This window comes from Diprion similis, chromosome 3, assembly GCF_021155765.1.
Source record: "Diprion similis isolate iyDipSimi1 chromosome 3, iyDipSimi1.1, whole genome shotgun sequence".
In the NCBI taxonomy this organism is placed as follows: domain Eukaryota; kingdom Metazoa; phylum Arthropoda; class Insecta; order Hymenoptera; family Diprionidae; genus Diprion; species Diprion similis.
In genome coordinates, this window is record NC_060107.1 from 11,561,497 (window position 1) to 11,585,124 (window position 23,628).

Below are 23,628 nucleotides of genomic sequence, written 5' to 3' on the forward strand. Positions count from 1 at the left end.
TAAATCAGCGAGTTCACAGATGGAATCAATCCATTGATGCAATCGATCACAGCTTCCTGCCTATCTTTGAGAATCAACCTTGCAGTTTTCTCAGTGATTTGTTTGATTTCAAGTCCCCTTGAAGCTTTATAATCCAAGAACGTCACGACATCCATAGATATTAAAAAATCTGAACACTTTTCTCCCGAAGCATGTATCACGGAATGACTAATTTTTGGGACTTGTGTTAACGAGAACTTTTGATCAGGGGAATATGTGCTATGACATACTGAAAGTCCAGCCAATTTCCATAGGGATTTTGCTGGTCCGTTACGCAATTTTCATGACCCAGTGATCGCAAGTAATAACACAACTAACATAAGTGCTCGATTGCGAAACGTCGTGTCGTTACGAGTTGCAAGTTGCAAAAACTGACATCAATTTCGTCTTGTGACTATCGTTGTCCCGCTGTTTGCGGTGGTAATGCAATGGAATTGCAATTGCAGTGGCGATACAAACTTTGAGATACCATCAGCCTAGCTACCCGCGATCTTCTCTCATCTTTTTTAATACATCCCTCAACCATTAGTTTTAAGTTCGCTCACCCACCTCGACCAATATTTACGTTTCATTTTGCTGAAGCGCTTCATCTACCACCCAGCGGTGCTCAACTGTTTACTCAACTTGATGAAGATGGCCATCTGGGTCAAAATGAGCCCTTGTTTTTGACCGTATCATCCGTTACTCCAACCTTTGCCTCGTTCAGAGTCTTCCGAAATTCCGAGTGAAATCTCCCGGAAGAATTGAACTAATCATTCCGGGATACGAAAAAGCACACGCAAGAAGGAATCATTGTTACAGAAGCTCCAATTATTTTTTTTTTACCTATTCCAGTCATGGATAATTATTACGATACCTGGCTGTGACATTATCATTGTTGCTACACTTTCCATTCTACGTTCTCAAGCACCAGAAATCACAGAAAAAATCAGGCCGACAAACAAAAGTTTTTATTTTGTTGAAAGAGCAAAAATTAATTCAATCACCCAATCACACAAAAATTTTATAGTATTCGCAACAGACACATCAGTCTCATTGACATAACAGTTTCTGTAGTTGTTTCTACGGCAAGAATTCAAAATACCGATGCGGTAACTTTAGCAAAAATTTTTTTGTTTGTCCAATTGCAGAGAAGTTAATGTCTCAAGTTGAACTTTGAGGACAAGGAGACACTTATTGGAAACACATATACAAAAGCACCGGCAACGGGGGTTCACTATTCGTGCTTGGAAGCCGATATGCAGGATTACGAAGCATCGTGTCGCCTCATCTCTTCATCTGGGCATCCTGCAGAGCACACGCGCATTATATCGTTGTGTGCGTATAATATCTGTGTCCCTAAACTCGACACACGTTTGTAGAAAGTTTTCCAATTAAACCGTTTACATTGGATTAAGGGGCGGACCTACGGGTAATGGCGTGTCTATAAGCTCTCCTAATCGAACCTTGGCCAGACCCCTTGGTAAAGGCTGCACGTCACGGTGGAAGGAAATTACCGAAGGAGAGCACCGAGCTTCGTTTCTGTGTTTCTCCTCCCCAGCTGTGAAGTGCTTGTTGATTTTTACACCGAAATTATTTGCCCGCGTGAATTATCCGAGGCGAAACGCAAACTCTTCATATGATGGAAATTTCCCTAAATTTATAGACCGGCCGCTCACCGAGTGACGGCGTGATGGCTTCATAAACCGATTACGTAGACAGAAGTATAACACAAAATGAAAATACTCAGGTAATTATGGAAATCCGCTGCGGGTGTTTTTAAAACAAATAGTCCAAATGGGGCGCAGTGTTATCCTTGCTTCTGGCGACGTCTCCCCGCCTCGATGAATCTCTCGCTTCTACCCTCAGCCACTCGTTTCATGCGGAACAAATTTCGTTAGAATATTCAATTCAAATCGGCTTTGTTCTTCGTATTATTGAAGTGAAAGAATATTTTAAAAGACAAATTCCCAAACCGATAGAATTGCTAGTTGAAATGATATTTTCGGATTCAACGCAAAGGAATTATAGTTCAACACTGGTTGTGCCATGAAATTGTGCTGATTGTGGCCATCGATCCACACTGGTATAATTTTTTCCTTTGAATCCTCACACAATAAGATCATTAGAATCAAAAATATAAAAACAAACATAATCGTGAAAAGATTTATCATGTGTGATTCAGATGTGTACCAACTGTCTAAAGAATTCCCTAGATTGTTAGGAAATTATTTTCCTAGCGAACGCTACTCTGCTCGATAATGCCATCGTGTATAGTTATGGTGTTAGTTATTTAAAGTTCCGCTCATTTTTTTCCCCAGGCAGATTCAACGTCACAACAATTAATCACCATTGATCTAGGGTATTTTGGCGCCGTTGGTACACGTCGTACTCAAGTCCAATCCAGCGCGAGAGAGAAACTTTTTTGAAGAAAGAAGCTGCACTTCTAGGCACACAATTTATACTCACACCACGACGACGTAGGCTTTGCAGATTTATGGTAGTTTCCTGGCGTATATGATCAATATATTTCGAACCTGACGTGTAGAAATCCACTGAATTATGAGACGCAGCCACTTATGTCGCGATTTATAGTTTATTTGGTCGAGCCCTCTGAATATCCTGTATATACGGTGAATGCCTAATGCAACCGTATATTCACTGCCATGTGCTAAATTCGCAGGCGTCCCGACGCCGCGTCTCGGTGTCCCGTGCCTCAACCTGCAACTCCAACCTCGACTGAGCTTCGTAATTAATTTAATTAAATTGTACCGGCTTTACTGCAGCGATTCCTTGTTTCGTTTTCAAATTCATTCTCAAAGTCCTGTGTTCCCTTTTCTTTTGTTCCTTTTTACTAGACGCTCACGTATTGTTTAAGAACTCGAGCGCTTCTTCTCTCGAGAGATAAACACAAGTGAGTAGACATGCGAGGTTGGGCCTGCATACAGAAATTATCGGACGGTCGATAATGTCGGTCAACTAAATGAACAGACGATCGATAAGGTGAATCAAAGTGGGAATATCCCCGCCGTCAATCATATCAGAAAAAGGTTTGCGTCTTGGCTAAGTGATGGTAAATGTCGGTATGGGAACCTGTATCCAGAACCCGCCTGTTATACCTGCTCACGGGAAAGGGGGTAAAAAATTAGAAAACCCGAAAATCAGAATGGCCAGAATTCCGAATGCAAAAACATCGAAAACCCACAAAAAAGAACGAACAAAGTGGTGAAACTTCATGAAGTCAAAAATAATAGAAATAGAAATATAAAATTATCGGAAGTTAAAGTGATGAAAAGTTGCACAGCACACAAAAGGTGCAGAATCATTGCAGCAAATCAGGTTCCCAAGGTTTGAAATATTTTCTATGATTTCCACGTGATTTGACAGTTCAAAATATCACAGAAAAAATGAATAGATATAGATTTGTAAGGTTTGAAACACCCCGAAAACTAGAGATTTAATTTTTCAGGAATGTTGCAGCACGTCACCTTGCAAGGGTCGAAGCAATTCGATTGCGTTGCGCAATGTTGTTGCAATATTTCTGAATCTCGGGTTTAAAATAAAGTACGATACCTTTGCAATATTTCTATGATATTTCGACTGCGAGTAAATTATTATTGAAGATTGGTGCAATATTTTACCGTTGTGCACGTATGTGATTGCAATATCTTGGTAATATTGCAGTCGTAGTTGCAGTATAGAAATATTGACGTATTGTTCTTGCAATATTGTGTGCCTTGCGGTAATGCGAACATAGTTGCCATGAAAATACTTTCCTACATTTCCGCTGTCAAATCACGATTTTGGCACACGTAAAGTGATACTTCTGAATGCCAACTTCATGATTAATAAAATATTGTGAAATTCGTATGAGTGGAAAGAAGAGCGGGGCAGTTTTTATCCTATTGTCATTTGCCGAACGGCGATGGTTCAATTTCTGCGTAATGTCGTCTGTCCACATACCGTGGATATCCGTCGGTAGGCAGGCATTTACAAACGTCGATGAAGGTTGGATTGCAAGTCTATGACACTGCAGAATTTTTCGCCTCGCGGGGTTTATCGAACATCGATAAAATTGGCAAACTCCACTGTTCCGACGATTCGCCTCCAGACACCCGATTATCTCCTCTAAAATCAACCAGCTTCGGTGCAATCCATCGACGGTTTTATTCCCTGGTCTGGAGCACCAGACTGTGCAAAACGGAACATTTAGTCATAATCAAGGATTCGCTGGCTTGAAGTAGAATTCAAAGTCTAAGAAATTTAAGAACAATTGTTCATAAAATTACAGTAGATTCGATATTTTTCGGCTTGATGACTTTCACCCTTTACTTGCCGTCTTTCTTGGTACCATAGAGTTCATTCTCTCTGCACTTGACCCACAGACCTTTTGAGAAGGTGGTCATCTTTTCGTGCTTTTATCAATCTAGAAAAGAGGTAGAAAAAGTTCGCAAACAACAGACGATAGTGGGATTCTAAAATACTAGTCTAGTATTTGCTTGAAGCTTTGAAATTTGAAAATCAACCTGCAATTATTCGACATTTTGTTTGAAATGACGTTTTTCTAATATTTCATACGATTTTAATGAAATTTGGTACACATTCTAGTCTGTTGCGTAGTTTTTGCATGAACTGAAATCATTCTTGTCCAAACTGGACTCTGTGAGTATAAATTAAAGACGTGATTAGATTAGATAAATTCCGTAAATTATTCGTAATAACACGGAGTTTCAACGTGTGTTTAATTTAAAACTCACGGAGTTTAGTTCGGACCTAAAGTCATCGAGGGAGACCCTTCATTGCAACCAAACCAATGACACCAATTGCCTCAGTGTTACTTGATCAAGCGCTGCAGTTGAAAGTAATAAGAATTATGGGGTATCCCACTTTGCCCCATGTTTAGTCGCATTGGTGTCATTGTGATTTCCGATTCGAATTCCGAATTCAGACTAAGTGTGCCAGGAGAGCAGCCAGTCCAGTTTTCCGATTAGATAATCTGGTCCATTCGCGGAGGCTTTTCGAAGCTTTGTTGTTCCACCAGGTGGGTGATGGCGAGTTTTCGAGATCGGGTATTGTTGTAAGTGGTGGACGGGCAAACGAACCTGGCAGGCGCCGGCATTGTGGCTCAGGATTTATTTCCGCCTTTGTCTCTAACCAGCTCCCCGGGGACTGCTGGGAGCGATACGGGAGAGCGAGAATTGTTTGTGCGGCTGCAGGCTCAAGGCGCCTCGCAGCACCTGCTGCCTCTTGTTCAACGTTCTCCAGATTCCTCCGATGGTCCCGTTCCCCTCACTACAGCTTCAGGACTTCGGTTAAGGGCTCATTTCCGACCCTAAAATCTCGGACTGATTGTGAGGCAAGGAAATTTTATTCTAAGGGACCAATGGCGGGGATGAATTCCATAGTTGGAGGATCAATTCTGTGTGTAATCAATGGGGGCGGCAAGCTGCAGTGGAAGGAAGATTTGAGGTCGCGTAATATTGGGCTGTTCAACCTAACCTTCTCTCGAAACTATCTCGAAGCTGGTGTAACTTGGGTTCGGTGTGAGGCGCAAGTTCCTTAGACTAGTAAACTGCGGAGATGAACGACCTCGAGCAAGTCGTGGCAGTTAGAGGGAGGAAAGGTGCATCCGCAAGTTCGGATCTCTTTTTTTTTTCTTCTTCTTCTTCTTCTTCTTCTTCTTCTTCTTCTTCTTCTTCAGTGTGATAAAAGTATCCCACCACAACTCTTTCGAGAGTTATCGGTGATAATAAAACTTTTCAGAAATAACGACTTTGATAACTGGATTTGTTATCCTACTTGAAGGATAACAACTTGGCCGTTATAGTTTTCCTAGAGCTCGGAATATTCGTCAAGTAACCCATTCGGTGTAGAGCCATACATCGGGTGAATTAGTGTTCGATGTTTCTATGGACGGTTTGCCGGGCTGAGAGATTAGGGCAGAATGGATTCACTGTCTGTCTGTCTGCCTGTTGCAATATGCACCAAAGGGATCCTTCTGGAAAACGACAAGCTCATCGACTGCGCAATTATTGTCCTGTCTGCGAGAATCAATTATTCATCTCTCCCAGCCATTACGGAGTTTCGCTTTGAGAGACACCTTCTTCCACACCCTTTTCAAATATTTACTCAACCCCAATCCTCTCTGCAGTAAGACCTCTTATAACTTAATTGAAGCCCCTCTAGACGCGAATTATTAATGACGATTCTTCAATTCAAGTTCACATCACGTATAGGTAAGAACGTATTTGTAGATTAAGTAACTTCCCTCCGAACAAATGACGCTCAATTTTGTGACATTGACTTCTTTCGGGCGTTGCCTGAGCCGTGTTTTCGCAAAATTCTCTCCACCATTTCCCTCAAAATTGAAACTCAAAAGTGTATTCATCAGTTTAAAAAAAATTCATTCTTTCTAGCATAAAGGGTACATTAAATCTAAATTTACTCAACCGCTTTTTTCCATTCCGTGACATGTTGCAGTGCATTAAAAAACGTCAGGAACGTAATTTTTTAAATGATAGTTTGGCTATTAGAGGGTCCACAAAGACCACCCTTATAATGTTACCTCCGCTAATGAATATTATAAGTTTTCTCGATGAAATTAATTAAATTTCACTATCCACAGACACGTCTTTCATCTTCGCGTCTTGAATCGAAGGCCACGAGAGTCTGCTGTGATCCCAGACTTGAAACACGTTGAAAAAAATATATAAACGGTGCTGAAATGAGCTGTGTGACGGACAGGAAGTACTAGGGGATGATTATAAGTAGTTAAGGGCTTAATCGTATCCAACTTCAGATCTCGACGGGTCACTTGTTTCTGCCAGTGGCACAAATAGCGACTGACCCACTTCCTGAGGTAACCCCAGCTGCGGCAGACCACGTGCGCTTGCACATAACCTCGAAGAGTGCTGCGGAGAAAGAGCAACGGATATGGCCGAAGCAGGTACAACACGGAGGAAAGAAGAGACAATAAGAGCACTTTGCACCGCAGACTTTGAGCAGCTGGGCGAGAGGGTGATTCGTCATCAGTCTTTCCCTCCAGCACCTCTGGCTCTTCGTGACCCTTCATCCCTCCGCCATTTCACCCTCCCTGTCTTGGCGACGATTTGCAGGGGTTGCAGGTCAGAGTCGTTAAGGAGCTTCAGAGCCGATCTTACCTCGATTGGAAGACGCGATGATGTTATGTGACCTACACGGAGTGAAAAGAATATTTGATATTTTGATTTAAAAATTTGCTAAGAATAATTAAAGTTTAAAATCTATGACGTAAAACGGATACTTTTTTTTAAACTGCCATAAATTGATAAATTTTTCGAAATTTTAAATTCCAGCTCGACATACTATAACTACAATTTTATTTTACAAGAATTTTTTTCAAGTTTTGCAGATCGATCAATATTTACTGGAGATATGATGCCGTTGATCAACTTTTTTTTCTTAATCTTGTGGACCACGTGATTTTTTTCATACTAGTTTTTGTAAAAATTAAGCGAAATAAAAGTTTTTTATAAAGTTTAAATACCAATAAACAATGTGTACTATTTATTTTTATTAATTTCTATTCTTATCCCTACTAAAAAAAAAAAAAAAATTCTTGTAGCACATTTTTGGCGCTGCCATTTTCAAACAGTTGTATAGAAATTTGAATATTCGACATTAATAATATTGCCAATGATTAAGTATCCCATTTTGCTCCAAGTTCATGTGGCAATAAATTTTTCACTTCATTTTAATAATTGCTTTCATTTTGAATCCACGCTGTTTCCAAGTTGAGAATCGTTACAAGAGAATCTCAGACGTCACGGGGTTCGCGTCACAGCATTGCTAACGAGCTCCCTCCGATAGTTGTTGGTACTTTGTTCGGTGGTAGTGAGGGCGGCCTGATCCTTCCTGCGTTGGTACAATGCTGGAATATACATCGGCCAGGGGTTGGAAGGTACACGCTGGCACAGCGGGGCGTCAGCATTATCAAGAGGCATTATAATGCCACGTCAACTTAACGAGGTATGTCCCTTGAAATGATGGTTACCAAACTGACAGGTTGGCCCCCTGGGCCTGTTGCACCAAATCCGAGGATTCGCCATTCGGAAAGAGGACATCACAAAACTGACGCTTTTGGTCTCGAAGTGTATAATGAACCGGACTTCAAAAATCAGTGTTTGGGTCCTCAGGTGACAGGAAATAATGGAAATTCATTGGAGAAGTGGTGGTGCCATTGATAGAATAGCTATTAATCAAAAACTTGCAACTATAGATCGTACTAAGTTCAGAAAACAGAGCTTGAAAAATCAGTGTTCAAGTCCTCGTATGACAGGGAACAATAAACATTTATTTATTCATATTGAGTGCCTAACCTGTCCCTTTATTTTTCAGATTTTACTTTATTCATTGAATGTGTAGAATGTAAATGGAACGATTCTGGTCGGATTTTGGACAATTGATCGAAATTGATCCATGCTACGGTATTTATTGGCATATTATTACATTTTTAAAGGTTAATGTTTCAAATGTACTTCAGAATCATGGTTTTATAATTATAAACCATATAAAATACATTTAGATCGTTTTATCAATGTTCTCATTTTCTATTATTTGAGGACCCATGCGATGATTTTTGAACCTTTATTTATTTCACTCTTGAAGACTGAAATCTACACTTTTTCAACATTCTCCATTTTGGAAAAATGTTACTACCTAAGGTTGAGGTCTCATTTTGACAATTGTGTGGACTTTTCTTCCATTTCTTTTAATTTTACGATATTTTAAAAGCTGAAATTAAAACTTACAGTTTTTTCGTGTGTTTATTTTTTCTTTTAGCATTTTCTTAATGTGACTTGAAATGCTAACCATAAGAATTACTTCAATTTTTGACTTGTTTTAAAGTGTTTGTTGGTATACGTCTTACGAACCTTAAAATTCCTGTTTTGAATTGTAGAGTTTTGATAAAGATTTTGAAAACAATTATGTTCTGTGAAAATCTATTGAATTCATTCAAGAAAATACTGAAAATTTTCAAAACTTATATTCGATTTCTGAGAGCTTTCAAATCATACAAAAACCGTAATCATAGTAATTTGCGTGGCTGGGTGGTACGTAATAATTTTTTCGATGTAACTAAAAAATAATTGTGAATTCTTACTCATAATTGTGAGATTTAGCGATGTATTACACTGTTTTGCATGGACTTTATTCTTCTCTACCAACGATCAAAATTTCGATAATTCAGTAAGAGATTGGAGAAATTCTTCCTCACTCTCTTAGTAGAAACGAGTGAATTTTCTCACATCATTTTGTAAAATCAGGAATTAAAATAGCCTCGCCGTGAGTAAATTAAATATGAGGTTTTCCTTCGCTCCGGCGGCGTTACACGAAGATAAAATTTTTAATTAGGGTGCTTCTATAGCGTTTGAAACCCCGTTGACATTCACGGGCTTACTTACCTCTTTATTCTCTTCAAAAATAATAAAAATTGTAAAAACACGTTTCTCTCCGTTTTATAAAACGTCCAGGTATAACGAAGTGTGCTGCTGCTGGGAATTTCATTTTTGGACGAGCTGCTGAAATAAAAAACAAAAAAAAAAAAAAAATTTCGTCCTGATTTTTACCGTTTCAAATGAGTTCCGTGAAATTATTTTGCAAATAAATTTCAAGGAGAGTAAGAAAGCGGTGAAATATGCATGTATAATTTCATAGTACCGAATAAAATACTACTCGTTTAGCTGACAAAAGGTTATCAAACCAAATGTATTTGAACTGAAATATCATCGAAGACTTCTCACATTCATACACCAATTATTTATTCATCTAAAATATTTTCTACCTCAAAATTACACATTGATCGCGTTGAACGCAGTTTTGTGAGGAATGTTAGACATCCGGGAAGCTGTAAGGAAAGCTGGGAGAGAGAGAGAGAGAAAGAGAGAGGAGAGAGTGAATAGAGTCCCATTTGCTTAGCGTTATGGGGAAGCACCAGCGCTTCGCTCTCGCAGTATATTAAATTTGCATTTCCTAGGTAATTGAGATTTCGAGTAATATATTTTCACGCGCACTTGATTAAATTTCATTTTATATTATACCTTTGCTTTCTATACAACGTCTGACGGAAAGAAATATTCGCAAGAATTATTGCTTTTCCGGGCTTTGCAAGAATGAACGGAAGAAAAAAAAAAAAAAAACACGTCTAATTTAATTTCCAGCGATGTACCGATCGCCTCTAACAAATTTTAACGCGTTCACCATTATGGAAATTTGAGGTGTAAATCTTTTCGGCATTATCATTCGACGGAGTAAAAATTTTTATACTACTACGAAAAAAGGATGATCGTAAAATACATTATTTTTAAATCATAAGTGATTAGATTTAATCCTGGTTCTTTTTTCTCTACGCACAGTTTTATTTCTCAGCCGATACGGTCAAGGAATTTTGACAAAAAACCACATTCTCAATAATTTAAAAACACATTAATTTTTCGCAAAATAATTTTATACTCAAGTGAGAGTTTGATTTTGGTTCTTTTGGTAGATTTCCAGTGAATTGATGTAAGAAACTGTCACTGAATCAGAATAATAGTAACAATTCTTGGATATAAAAAAAAATTTGGAATCCATGAATTCAAATAACACAATCTTAATTAATAATAATATCCTATTAATGACAGTATTAGATTCCATAATCAGTGTTGTCTCCTACCAGAAACAAACGATTTATTCATTTTCTGAAAAAACAAAATTGAAGTAACATCCAAAATCTACGACTTTCGAATTGAATAAAACAATTACACGTTAATGTTCAACTTTCTCGAAAATTATTCACAAACAGCTAATCTCTGATTCATATTCATAGTTTGTAATTTTTCTCACGTGGAAGAGAAGTTTTTTTTTCATCATAAAACTGAACCAAATCGATTTCACTCTCACTGTTCGTACAGTGACGAATATTTTATTCGACGTGGCCCGACGCACCCGCAATTTCATTGCTTGTTGAATACAACAATGAGAAACACGAAGTGCGTGTCGACAGTCGTTAAGGCGTCGCGACGCCTGTCTAAAACTGCCTATAATTCGCGACATCTGTACCTACCTAGGCGCGTTTCAACCGTAAATATATCCAAAACGGAAGTGTATAACCGGGGAATCATTACAGCGGTAGGTAAATACTAACCTCCAGCAACTACGCCTAATGCTAGCTCTCTGTTCACCAGCGCCATCTTTCCACCGAATTCGGTCAGTTCTTGGAACAAAGTGGAATATCGATTCCAATTTATTGCACGCATGGGGTCAGGATCGGTCGGCTTTCGTACGGTACTGTTTATACAAAACTACCTGTAAGTGGTATAATTTTCATCCAGTCGCAGCTGTTGTGCTAAATTGGAACAAACAATTGTTGAGAATCACGCCATTTTCCATAAAAACAACTTTTTTCGTACGTGAAACTTCGCAACTAGTCAATGGAAAGTTGTTTTCATGTCACAATATTCTCAAAGCTTAGTTAAGATCTTTCAAAAATGATGAATATCAATGAAAAAGTGCAGCAAAAAAAAAAACAACAACTTCTAATTCACCCCTAGAAACGTAAATTCACGTGCCAACATTGGACTTGTAGAGCGCAGCGTGGACCAACACACTTGAACCGAGAACATTGTCTCTTTAATTTCATCCCCAAGGGCGTTTCCGCCTCGAATTTCCTCCCTCGACTTCTTTCCCGCCACGAGAAACCAGGGAATTGGAATATGTATACCTGTGCCCACCACTCCAGCGTGACTTTTCAATTAACCGCAACAACCGCGAAGGGTATGAAAAACTGGAAACTATCCAGGGAAGATGATATTATTAATTTGGTAGCAACCATTGGCCAATAACTTAGCTATCAACCGAAGGTTTAAGACACTTTGTTGCAACTGGTTAGTTGTAAACGTGGAAATAAAATCCACGCGCTCCTCAGTAGTGCGAAAATATCGCAGTTGGTTAATTTAATTGCGGAAAGTATTTTTAAATACTGTAGAAATATAGCAGGCATGTAAATTTATTAGCTTCAACAAGTTGCGAAAAAATTGCAGCAATTTAACTTGATAAGCTTTAAAATGCTGCAAGGATATAGTAAAAACGTTAGTTCGCCAGGATTGAAACATTCCAGTAATGTTTGAAAATTAGAAACGTTGCAAAAACATTGTAGAAATCGCACTCTTGTGGGTTTACCCAAAGTTTTTGCAAAGCTTTGAGCGCAAGTTGCGGTATCGCATAAAACGGCAGTATTCTAACATTATTTCTGCTACTGCGGCTGCAATATAGCTATATTGTTATTGCTATGTTTTTTTTTCCCTTTTACATATTGCGTGCTGCATGAGAAGTGAATCGATTAAAGTGTGGGAAGGAGTCTTCTCAAACTGTTGGTAAGGTATAGCAACAAAATTATCGGATGATCGATGAACATTATAGAAAAGGGTTTACGTCTTGACTAAGTGTCGGTAAAATGTCGGTACAGGAATCTGTATCCAGAAGGATTCTTCATCTTTGCCTCAAATAGTGGATCAAAAATGTGTAAAACTTGGAAGATTTCTGGAGCAAGTTCGAAAACCCTGTTTTGATGAATTACACGAGTCATAAAGAGAAATTTGGTGTGTTTCGAATTCCGAAATTTCACGTTTCTAATCGCACCTACTTTCTTTGGTAGAACTTTATTGTCGTGATGACAACATAGCACTTAAGCTAAAATATGGGAAAGTAATTTAAGTCGATGATCGTAACTCAAAACCAAAAAAAAAGTGTATACTTCTAACTATCAACGTAGATCGCTGGTTTTAAGACAATTTGGTCCTAAACGTAGTGTAAAAAATGCGGTGTGGCGTTGTTTGAATTTGATGATAGTCTAACGCTATATCGAACGTTAAACTTTCGAATTGAGCAAAAAAATTGGTCTATATTTATCTCTGCTGGACAAAGTTGGTCAATTTTACTATCACCATTTTTTTATAGCGTATATAACCTGTCTTGTAGTTGAAGCTCTTTGTGTTTACCTTATGGAAATGATCATCAAGTCGATTTGATTCAGTAGTCTCATATTGAACTTCAAAATAATGCTCTTCTCTACACGGAAATGAAGTATTTGAAGAAGAATAATGACCGTTTTTTTTTTCATACTTGAGGTGATGAAAACGAGATCAAACTATGCATTACTCAGGGACAAAAGTCGTGTTGACCGGTGATATTCAGAATTATTTTGGTCTCCTCGAAAAGCCATTCGGGTTCCCGAGAGCTGCTGCACCTGACGGACCTCGACGATTTGATTCAACCCTGTACTTATTCAAGATGTCAACAAGGGTTGAGTGGCGGTCCTCCAGGGAAAGGAGGCCCCTTACCCTCAGTTTTCCTCCTTAGCCTTCACCTTCGCTTGAAATCATAAACAGACACTTCTCGGGTAAGGACCTACTTATCACCTGTTATCCTCCGAGATTTTCTGACACTTCCGAGGGCCGAAAGATGTGCTCTTTAGCATAATGAAACGATACGTATGCCGGACACAACGGTGCTCCTGGTACCCGGCAACCCCCGCCAAATTAGGTGTGTGTATAATATATATATATATATATATATATATATAGGTCATTCCAGGCCACGAATCTCACCATTTTTTTGTAAGTATGATGGTGAGTGGACACAAAAATGCGATCAGATAATTCTCAGACTTTTGAAAAAAATCTGTCTTCCAGTATTCGATCGATAAGTAAATTCATCGATAGCCATAATTAATTTTTAATGGAATTAAAGTAACTGGTAAGACTTCTGACTTGAAACTAATTTACGAAATAGAAGAAAGTAAGTTTGAGAAGAGACGAAAAAAGGTCAGGAAAAAGAAGAAAAATCTCCGGCGTAGCAATTTTGTGGTCTGTATTCAAATTACGATAAACGATTTCTTGTTGCTTATCTTTGTTGTTCTTTTTTCTGCTCATTTGAATTTTTCATTTCAAATCTATTTGATCATACCACTGGAACTAAATGCACGCGTATTTTAGCTGTCGGCGTAAGATTTTCGTCTATTGACCCAGACTTGACGACGTAACAATTGAAATCGGTTATGGCTGATAATGATTTAGCCAACTCGGCAGTTTGGGAAAAGCTCATTGTTAGTCATAATGCATGGATTTATTAATATTAATACAAAAAAAAAAAAAAGAAAATGAAAGAAAAGAAAACTTGAAATAAAAAATTGAAATCTGTATTTTCGAGTACTGAAATCAATGGACCACGTCCACGTCCTTTGTCCCTGGGTAATAATTATAGTAAATCAAGCTTGTGACAAAAAAGTTGACTGATTTTTCCCGAATCTTTTGATGTAAATGTAAAACTGTTTGTTCTAATGTTATTTGTTGGGTCTGTTAGCAAGTTTATCTCACGTTATCCGCAACAGACTTCCTAGCTCACTACCCAGTTTTATAAATATCTGTGAAACTATTTCCGTAGCGAGAGAGTTCACCACCTAGTGGATGTTTTCGGTATTAGTGTATCGATGCTCACGGTTAATATAGTCTCTACTTGTTTCAAAGCATGTGGAGTTTCTTCTATATACCTTGTAAACAAATAAGTGCAACTGATTCATCGAGTTACATTCAATCGATGCAATTTTTTTGTTGGCTAAATTGTTGTACTTGTTTTATTTGAAGTACCTAATTGCTTCTGCCAGCGAATATGCGACTTGGAGAAACGATATATAAGCTTCATATGAAATGATATTTAGTTGGTTCAATTTCAGAAACACAGCAAAAGGTTCATTGGAGTCAATACTTGACTTTAGGAATTCGCTTGACTAAATCATTTTGCCAAACTACCTCAACCAAAATTGTTGTATCGAAGTTATCGTATTTGTAACAAATAAGGGATACTTGATTAAAGTGAATGGACTCTTAACAAAATCTACTTTATTGATTCAAGAATTCGTTTCCCTCCGCGTAGTTTATTTCAATTGATTCCTTAATTTTCGTTGTAAACTTGATCTCACAGGTTACTTCTCGCTCGCGGAAAAGAGCCAGGAACAATCCTGATTAGCACAAGCTGAAAGACTGTTGGATGAATAAAACATTTTCTTTCACCACCACAGCCAGCCCTGAAGACACCGTTTGGACTGGGAATATCTCTAACTTAGAAAGAAGGAAATATGAAAGAGGAAAAAATGTTAGCATCAACTTGAGTAGTCGAGAACCGGCAAAGGGATGTCACACAGAAACTCGCGTCTCGCCTCCAGCGTTAGCAGCAAGGACGAGAGAGCACTTCGAGTTATTAGAACTAGAACAATGTGCGTCCCGGGTGAACATAATTCCGAGACTGGAGGTGCTGCAGACGTCCAAACATGAAAGGGTTAAGCGAGCTGCGCGGCAAGTTCGTACCTTCGTTTTCACGTCGAGAGGGGAAACCCGGCTCTCTGTTTCTGCACATCGAGCTTGTCCTGCAGACCCCAAACTTCACAGGATTCCCTTAATTAATTACCCAAATTAGATTGCTTCGTGGACATGCAAACCACTCACAACATACGTTTGCCATACTAATCAGGTGATTTTATACGTTTCCAGACGATCTGTTTTTCTTTTTTTTCGACTAATATTAGACTATTATGGACTAGTCTAGTGGGTCTCGAGAAGCTTCTTGAATCCATTCATTAACGTTCAGAAGAAACATTCAGTTTCGTTGATCTATCGATATTCCGCAGTCATATAAGTGATCCGAAAATTTCTGTGGTCAGAATTTTTTTATAGATCATTTCGATTTAGCCAATCAGATTCGAAAGCTGAGCTGAAACTGTGCATTGACTTTTTGGGATCGATCTACAATTGGGGATTCTACATTAAACCGCAGTGTCTAAAAAGTAGACTGACTTTGAAACCTAAGTAAAATATGAATGTGTCTAACGAACATCAAGATTCTTTTTTTTCCTAGAATCTAGGAGAGTTAGTGTATCATTTGAAAATTTGGAAAGTGTTTGTCTGTTGTAAAGACATAAGAAAGTGATAAAATGTGTATACCTGGGATAGATAAGGATTTTTCGGATTTTCGATTGCAAAATCAAAAGTTCATTCTTCCAGTTTTCGATATTATAAAAAACAAATCTTAAAAATCGAATAAGCTATCGTATTTTACTCGGGTTTTGCTTTTGGCTGGCTTTTCTTGATGCTACACTAAATAAAAATAATTCTAAGAAAGAATTAGAAATTTAGATCGGCCAATATCTTCTATTCTGGATTGTCGTAGGCACTATTGAGAGTCAGTCGAGGGGATCGAATCGTTTCACATCGTGAACAATTGGATGTGCTTCGTGTGTGTGTGTGTGTGTGTGGGGGGGTAACGGATGTGACGTCAGCGAGAGCAATTTCCCGCGCAAATAGCAGTTAACCGCCAAACCCGAAATTGTCCTCAAATTGCGCGTGGCCATCTGCCTGCACGCGAGCCGAGCAATTCATACCGGTTCGTAATATCCGTTTCATTTCTTCACCGTTTTTGGTCTGCCAGTGTAGGGATTTTTCTGGTTCAGAGGGGTCGTTTTTAGAAGGTGAAAAATCTTGTAAAGGAAGAAAGATCTTGGAATGGAATAATGATCTAGGATTACATGTTGCAAAGTTAATTTAAAAGGACACTCCGATGAGATTTTGGGCCAAAATTGTTTTTTTAATTCTCACACGATTAAAAAAAGGCGTATCAAAAATTATTCCACCAATTTTCAGGTCTTGTATAATATGCTTCGAAACAAGTTTTCATCTCCTGCGACGAAAACCTATGCGTAAGGAAAACCTTTCGAAGTAGATTCTGTTCACCGCTGCCAAAAATTCCTTGCAAATACATTTCTATCACAGAAAGTTGAAACTTTGTTTTCAGGCCTATACTACCATAATCTGAAAATTACTTGCATTGAATTTATTTAATATTTCATCGTAATTACAAAACACAATTGTAATTGGTATTCAATTTATTTTTGATTCCAAAATAAACGCAAATTAGGTTAGTCTTACAATTGCGATTCAAAAATGCAATTTGTACTCTACTGCGGTCTCGATCAAAAAATTACACTTGCGATTCGTGATTCGTGATCGACTAGTTACAAATGTGACAATCGCTCAAAATGCAATATTTTCTAGATAGGTATGGCAGTGACGTACCTGGCTTGTGTATTAAACGTTCGCCATTAAATATTTCAGTAATCGGGTGGTACGGTTAACCAAATTTATGGTTATGTAATCACGGCCTCGAGGTCGTTCGTGGAAGGGGCGGAAGAGTCAAGGTGTATAGTCGATGCAGCCGGTGACTTCGATTGATAGCGTAATCCAATATTATAAATGGTCCGAGGAAAGGAGGAGGAGGAGAGAGAAAGTGGATGCAGGGAGAGGAGAGTTGAGGATGGTTGAGAAACGAAGGAACGGAGGAAAGAAGGAGGCAATTTATCACTCGGTCCTGTCTTACAGGGTTAATCCCTCTCTTATACCATGAGGCAGCAGGTACTGATTTATTCCTCACTCGATGATTAATTGATTTCTAATGCAATAATATTTTTGACAGCCCATTACTTTTATTACTCTGTATCAACTTCTTTTCCTCTGCCTTCCTTGCTGTGCAGTACACCTTCAGCTATCTTCGTAGATCTACACACATAAGAATTCCGCAATATTTTTTCTTTTTTAGCAGGAAGTTATTTTTTTTTGATTTTCTAGTAGAGCAGTAATTCCGAATACATCCAGTTATATTTTGTCACACTTACGTTGTTTATTGATAAACCTGTAATGGAAACAAGATTTTTGAAATATTTATACACTGTTCCTATATTGCAACTTTGCAAAAATATTGTAGCAATATTGCAAGTAGGGTATGAAAATATGTTGCGTTATGTGTACGAAACGTTTTTGAAATATTTCAAACTTTGGAGAATTGTCTTAAAGATTCTGAACTTTTCAAGTTACTTTGCTGCGATGTTTGTGAAATATTTCAAGTTCCGGAAACTAACGTTTCTCAAATATTATAAACTTTGTAAATTTATCTTACCGCAATATTTTCAAAAATTTTTTTATCCAAGAAAATTAAGTTTTGTTATTTCAACGATTTCAAGTTACGTTTCTGAAATATTGGAAACCTTGCAAATTGAGTTGCGTTCCTTAAGTCCAGTCAACTATCCAGTGTTTCTAGCTTTCGAGGTCACGAAATTTGTTAGATCAGGACTGCTGACTGCAGATTCCTGAGAGACGCTGACGTCAGGATGGGAAACAGCGTTAGGTGAGGTTTTGTTTTTTTTTTAGGGGCAGAAGCTTTCCGGATAATAGTGCCTCGTTTTCTTGCATACTTCTTATGTAATGGGGCGAAACGTACGGCCAACACAGAGGATTTATCGCGAGCCATTTTTCGAGGCCCAAGATTCACCGGAACGACCGAAGAGCGGGAAGCGCAATGGAATCAGCGCGTTTTTACACCTCCAACAACCTTTGATCTCGAAATTTATAATACGCGGGGTGATGCATAGCCGTGAATTCCTTCATCCAAGAATAATATCCGCCTCTTGAGCTGCGGGTGCGTCGGAAGCGTCGCGTTGTTATCGTTTTTCACCAAGGTAGAAAAATTGCTCCAGCAGAAGAACAAGAAGAAGAGTAAGAGAAAGAGGAAACGGAAGAAAAGAAACGGCGACTATGGAACGTTTCGAATTTGTTCTAATGTTCTTTTGACACTGGTGGATAATGTCCCATGAAAATATATTCCATTCCCCGTCATTTGCCCCTGCCCTTATGCGAAGCGATTTCTTATTCCCCCCGCCATCCAGGCAATATCACTGAAACTTTAATTCGCACACACTATGCAGATGGAAACATAACCTCACATTTTTCCTTCCACCGAGTTGAGCCCCAGTGGTCGCTCGATACGATGTTATTTAAATGTTTTGCTTCATTTTTCAGGGTGAAATAAAGACAACGGATACGGAAACAATGAAGAGAAATCGCCAATGACACATCAGTCAAGAAACACACAGTCACAGAGTCTTCACTGAACATTAAGCAACTGCAACTCACCATGAGTCTTAGTAATTTAAATTCCCTCATCCGTAACCCTCCAAATTTACATAAATCCTAGAAAAAAATCTTTGCTCATCTAAAATCTTTTAAAGAAGAAACAATGGAAAAGTAACTGAAGTTTTTGACTTCATTTTTCTTGTAGAATGTCAAAAATACTGAAAGTCACCGGTGGTAATGGTAATGGTTATAAATTGCAAGATAAAACGGAACTGCAGAAATCAGTACTTCCTTGATTTCTTATTGTTATTAAAATACGCGAAAACATTGCTCAGCTCATTCAGAGGGCTTAAAAAGTTTCCGGTCAAGAAACGTCGCGAGTATCCCGTAGATCTCGATATCCTGGGGGAATCAGGAAGGTCATAAGCTCGTCCATGATGTCATCGGATCGTCTTTAAGTTTATACCGTGCCAGTTTGGCCCTCGCGATTAGGTTGGGCTAGAGTGAGGCGAGGTTTCCTTATTGCCTGCAGCGTCGTATCGGTATAATGAGTCCTGCAGGACCCTGATGAAACCGTGAAACCGAGTCCGCCTCGTGCTTCATGCATACAGTTTCCCACTTTCGTGCATTATGTATGAAATGAGACGCGGTTGCATAAATCTAAACTTCTTGCATAAACTGATAAGCAGCGCCATCTGGAGCTGCGCGCAACGCGTCTTGGGTAGCTTGCAATCCGCTGCTGCGATAAAGGCAAGTCCGAGGTGCCTCGTAATAAAAGTCAGTATTAAACGATGTTGGAAAATCAGTGAAACCAATAGTAAGGAAAAAATTTTCAAAAATTTATTAACGTTTATTCGAACGTTTACCACGAATTTCCAGTAGTCTTGTTGGAATTTCTGGAACGGATTTGTGTTCTTTCGAAAATTTATTTTGTGGGAAAAAACTGAAAACTTTTCAAATAATGTCAAGATTTTTTTTGTACAACTGCCAAAATTAATTTTCTGTATGAAAATGAAGCTTTTACAATTCGGTTAAATTTCTGTAAATATCGTAATTTTGTACGAAATATATTGAAAATTAATCAAACTTCACATATTCGTCGCCACTCTGTTTTCAATCATCAGGAATCTCTTCTGCTGATCATTTGCAATGTCGATTGTTTATACAATATACGTATATAGGTATATATATATATATATATATATATATATATATATATATATATATATATATATATGGGCTAGAATGGCCTGCTGGCAGACAGGATGTGTACAAGGGTAGATTAATGTATCGGAGTGATGGAATGGATGCATCGTTGAATGCGTTAATAGTAATCTCGATGAATTTATCCAGTTGACTTAATGGAATGGTATATCGTGGACCGTATTGGATCCCACACTCAATTATATAGCTGAGCAAACGCAATAGATTTTCATCCCCGACTCAAAACACTATTTTAATATCACAAATTTTGATTGGGAAATTTTGGGATTGCAAGTCTCGTAGTGGTGAATGTAGAAGTATGAAAAGTTCGAAAAAGAGACTCCACCGGTGGCTCAAAATGAAGCCGAAAAACAGCGAATTGAAGTCAAGTCTGACAATTGCATTCATGTTCAATAAAATCTGAAGCTACATGTCCGAACTTGAAGAGAGTGAATGAATCTTGATCTTAACATCGCCTTCTTCTTTTGGTTTCCTTTAATTTGAGGTGCGTTGAACGGAGATGGGGAGGAAAGAGAATTGCAAGAAAGAAGCTACGGGTTGTTTGTGCTTTGTTGACTTGACAAATATTCCTCGGAGTAATGGAAAAACAGAGGAGCGGAGAACGAGTAAGTGTGCCCTGCAGCACCGGCGACATTTCTGTACCAACCTATAGATACGGATAACGGATAAGTAACTCAAGGTATACAATACGAGTTGCTGAGAAAACACTCCAACATTTTTCTTCCGATGGAAAAAGGTCTCGTGTTTCGGCCGTCTTGCTCATCAGAAACGCTACAGTGGCTCATACCTTGTCCAATTAATTGCCTCTTCGTTATGGCTCGAAACAATTCACACAAAATAGGTTTCATTGCTAGACTTTACCAAGTTTTCCACTCGGCGTATTTATTTACCGGAAATATTCGCAAGTTATTAACGCTGGAAATAGCGCAAAACTTTTCTTTTGAATTAAATAAAAAAGGAGCAAAGAATTGGTTGCGTAATAAATATATTCAATCTTGAAACAAACATTCAATATCTTGCAATATCACAGCACTCATGCTGTTCGATCATTTTTCATTGACAGAATTCAAGCTGAGACGAGTCAAGTGACTGTGCCAGTAGAGCGGAAAAGTAATATTTACGATTCAAATAAAAAATCAGTTGAAAAAAAATCTCATTACCAATAATTCCTGTTCAATTGGAATGGAAAACTGTGATATCTTTCACGAACCCTGAGATTGTTTCCTAAGGGGACTTCGAGGTGAAACTGTTTTTGCATATTCGGAGGGTCGATTGGTTAAATCAATCAACTTAAGCACCCGAATCATTGGATACAGTGAAACTAGTCAATAAACGACAGGACAAAGAAGAAAGGATTCTGATCCAGAAAAGGCGAGACGATTCGATTCCTAAGTTTTTGTTGGCATCGTGGACGTCTTGCGTAAAAGTAAAATAGTGGAATTGGTGACAGCGGTGGGATTTTGGTGGTAACAATTCTGCCGAACAGAAACGATGTTAATTGAAACTTTAGGAGACGCGTTGAAATTAACGTAATTACGATCTGCTGTCGGTGGCGTTGTTCACCAGTTGCGGTTGTATCGAGAGTCCGGAGGGACGACGAGGCACGCGTGGTTTTGTATTTGCATGTTCCGTTATACCGTTGGTCCCACTGCTGCTGCCACCACTGTGTGCACACCTTCACATTTATGTTTTATTTGCTCAACAGCGGTGAGAATTCCTGCTGGTGTAAAGTGTCATTTCATGCCAGTTGTGAAAAGTTTGGGTGACGCTCTGGGTTAATTCGGACAGTTGTAGCTGAAAATTTGGCAACGTGGGATCGATATCAAAAAATAAAATCTGTCGATCCATACTTGTGGGGGGTGAGGAAAGATTAACGAAAGGTTCAGATAAGTTGATGTTTGTGTCACTCCTGAAACAACGTTTCATATTGGTTATACCAATATTTGAAATGATGTCGTTACCGTCAAAAATGCATATTAGTAGAAAAACGGTGTATAATATTTTTTTTTTTTCTTTTTTTTTTCACTGACTCTGGAAATGATCAAAACGTGTAATTTAATCGAAATTAAGCTTTTGAAAATATGAAGGCAAACTATCGTGTATTACGCAGATTTCACTTTTTTTCGTTAATAGGTACATAAAAAAAGGTCAAAACAGAAGATCGTAAGAACCATTTTTTTTTCTGCAATCGGTCTAGAAACTATTGGAACGCATAGATAAATCAAAGTCTGAAAAAAACAGAAATCTGATAAAAAAAATTTCGAAGATAAAGACAGAAGAGCGTAACCGTCAATTTTTTTTTCTTCGAAATCGTCTGAACACTGGGTATACGCATAAAGAATTTTATCTGAAATCGATCGGGTATTAAATTTAGTTTAAAGACATGTCTTTCTTCTGTATAAACCTGAATTTGGAGTAATATCATTGTTCAAAGTATTTTTCTGTTGCAAAAACAGTTTCAAAAATGGTAAGAAATTATGCTCTTTTGTTTAAAAACCTCTAAAAAATGTAATCATCAATTTTTTGGGAGAAGTTAAGTTCATGTACAAGAAAGGCGCGTCCTCAAAGTAAATTTGAAGCCCTTTTGAATTCAGATAAAAACTGTGGCCTCCAGAATATACCCAAACAGCTACGTCTGTTGATGACCTCCGATGGGTGGCAGCTGATATCTTCCCTATTTTCGGAGGAAATGCTTGAAAATATGACGATATTTATTTGAATATATGTATAAAATGTCCTCAAAGTTTCAATAAATTACGTACATTCCTTTCTTGTCAAAAAAAAAAAAATCACGAAATCACTAAAAGATCGAAGTTTTAATTTTGTTCTTAACTAAACTGTTATTCAGTTTCAATGTTTCTGATCATATTCTAATGTTTTAGGCCGTGATACGATAAAAAAAAATATACGACCCTTTGCCTTTTTCAAAAGCGAAAGGTTGTAAGGTGGTACTTACGACCTTCTGCTATTAGACACGCGATATGGTGGGTTTAGAAAAATTTATAAAAAAACGTCAAGGACGTGTGATACATGCGGTCACAATTGACAATTATTCTTTATTTACTCGGTTAGAATTTACTCAATTTCCATAAATATCTAACCATTCGTTTGTTTGCAGCATCGTGTCTTATACTGGATTCATCCATTTGTGTCATTTGGTTCAGCATCGACTTCCTACGGTTTTTTAAATCGATCAGTTTCGTATCGAAGATCATTTTTTACATACGCAGTGCACTTTTAGCTGCAATTTGCGCCAATACTTGTCAAATTTCTTCGTGTTGTTTGAAATAGCTTCCTACATTCATTAGAAAAAAAAAATAGAACATTTTTCATCATCTCATCATTTCAATCATCTCTTGGAGGGTTGCTCCAATTTTTTTTTTTTTTTTTTTTTTTTGATGCAATTATGGCAATA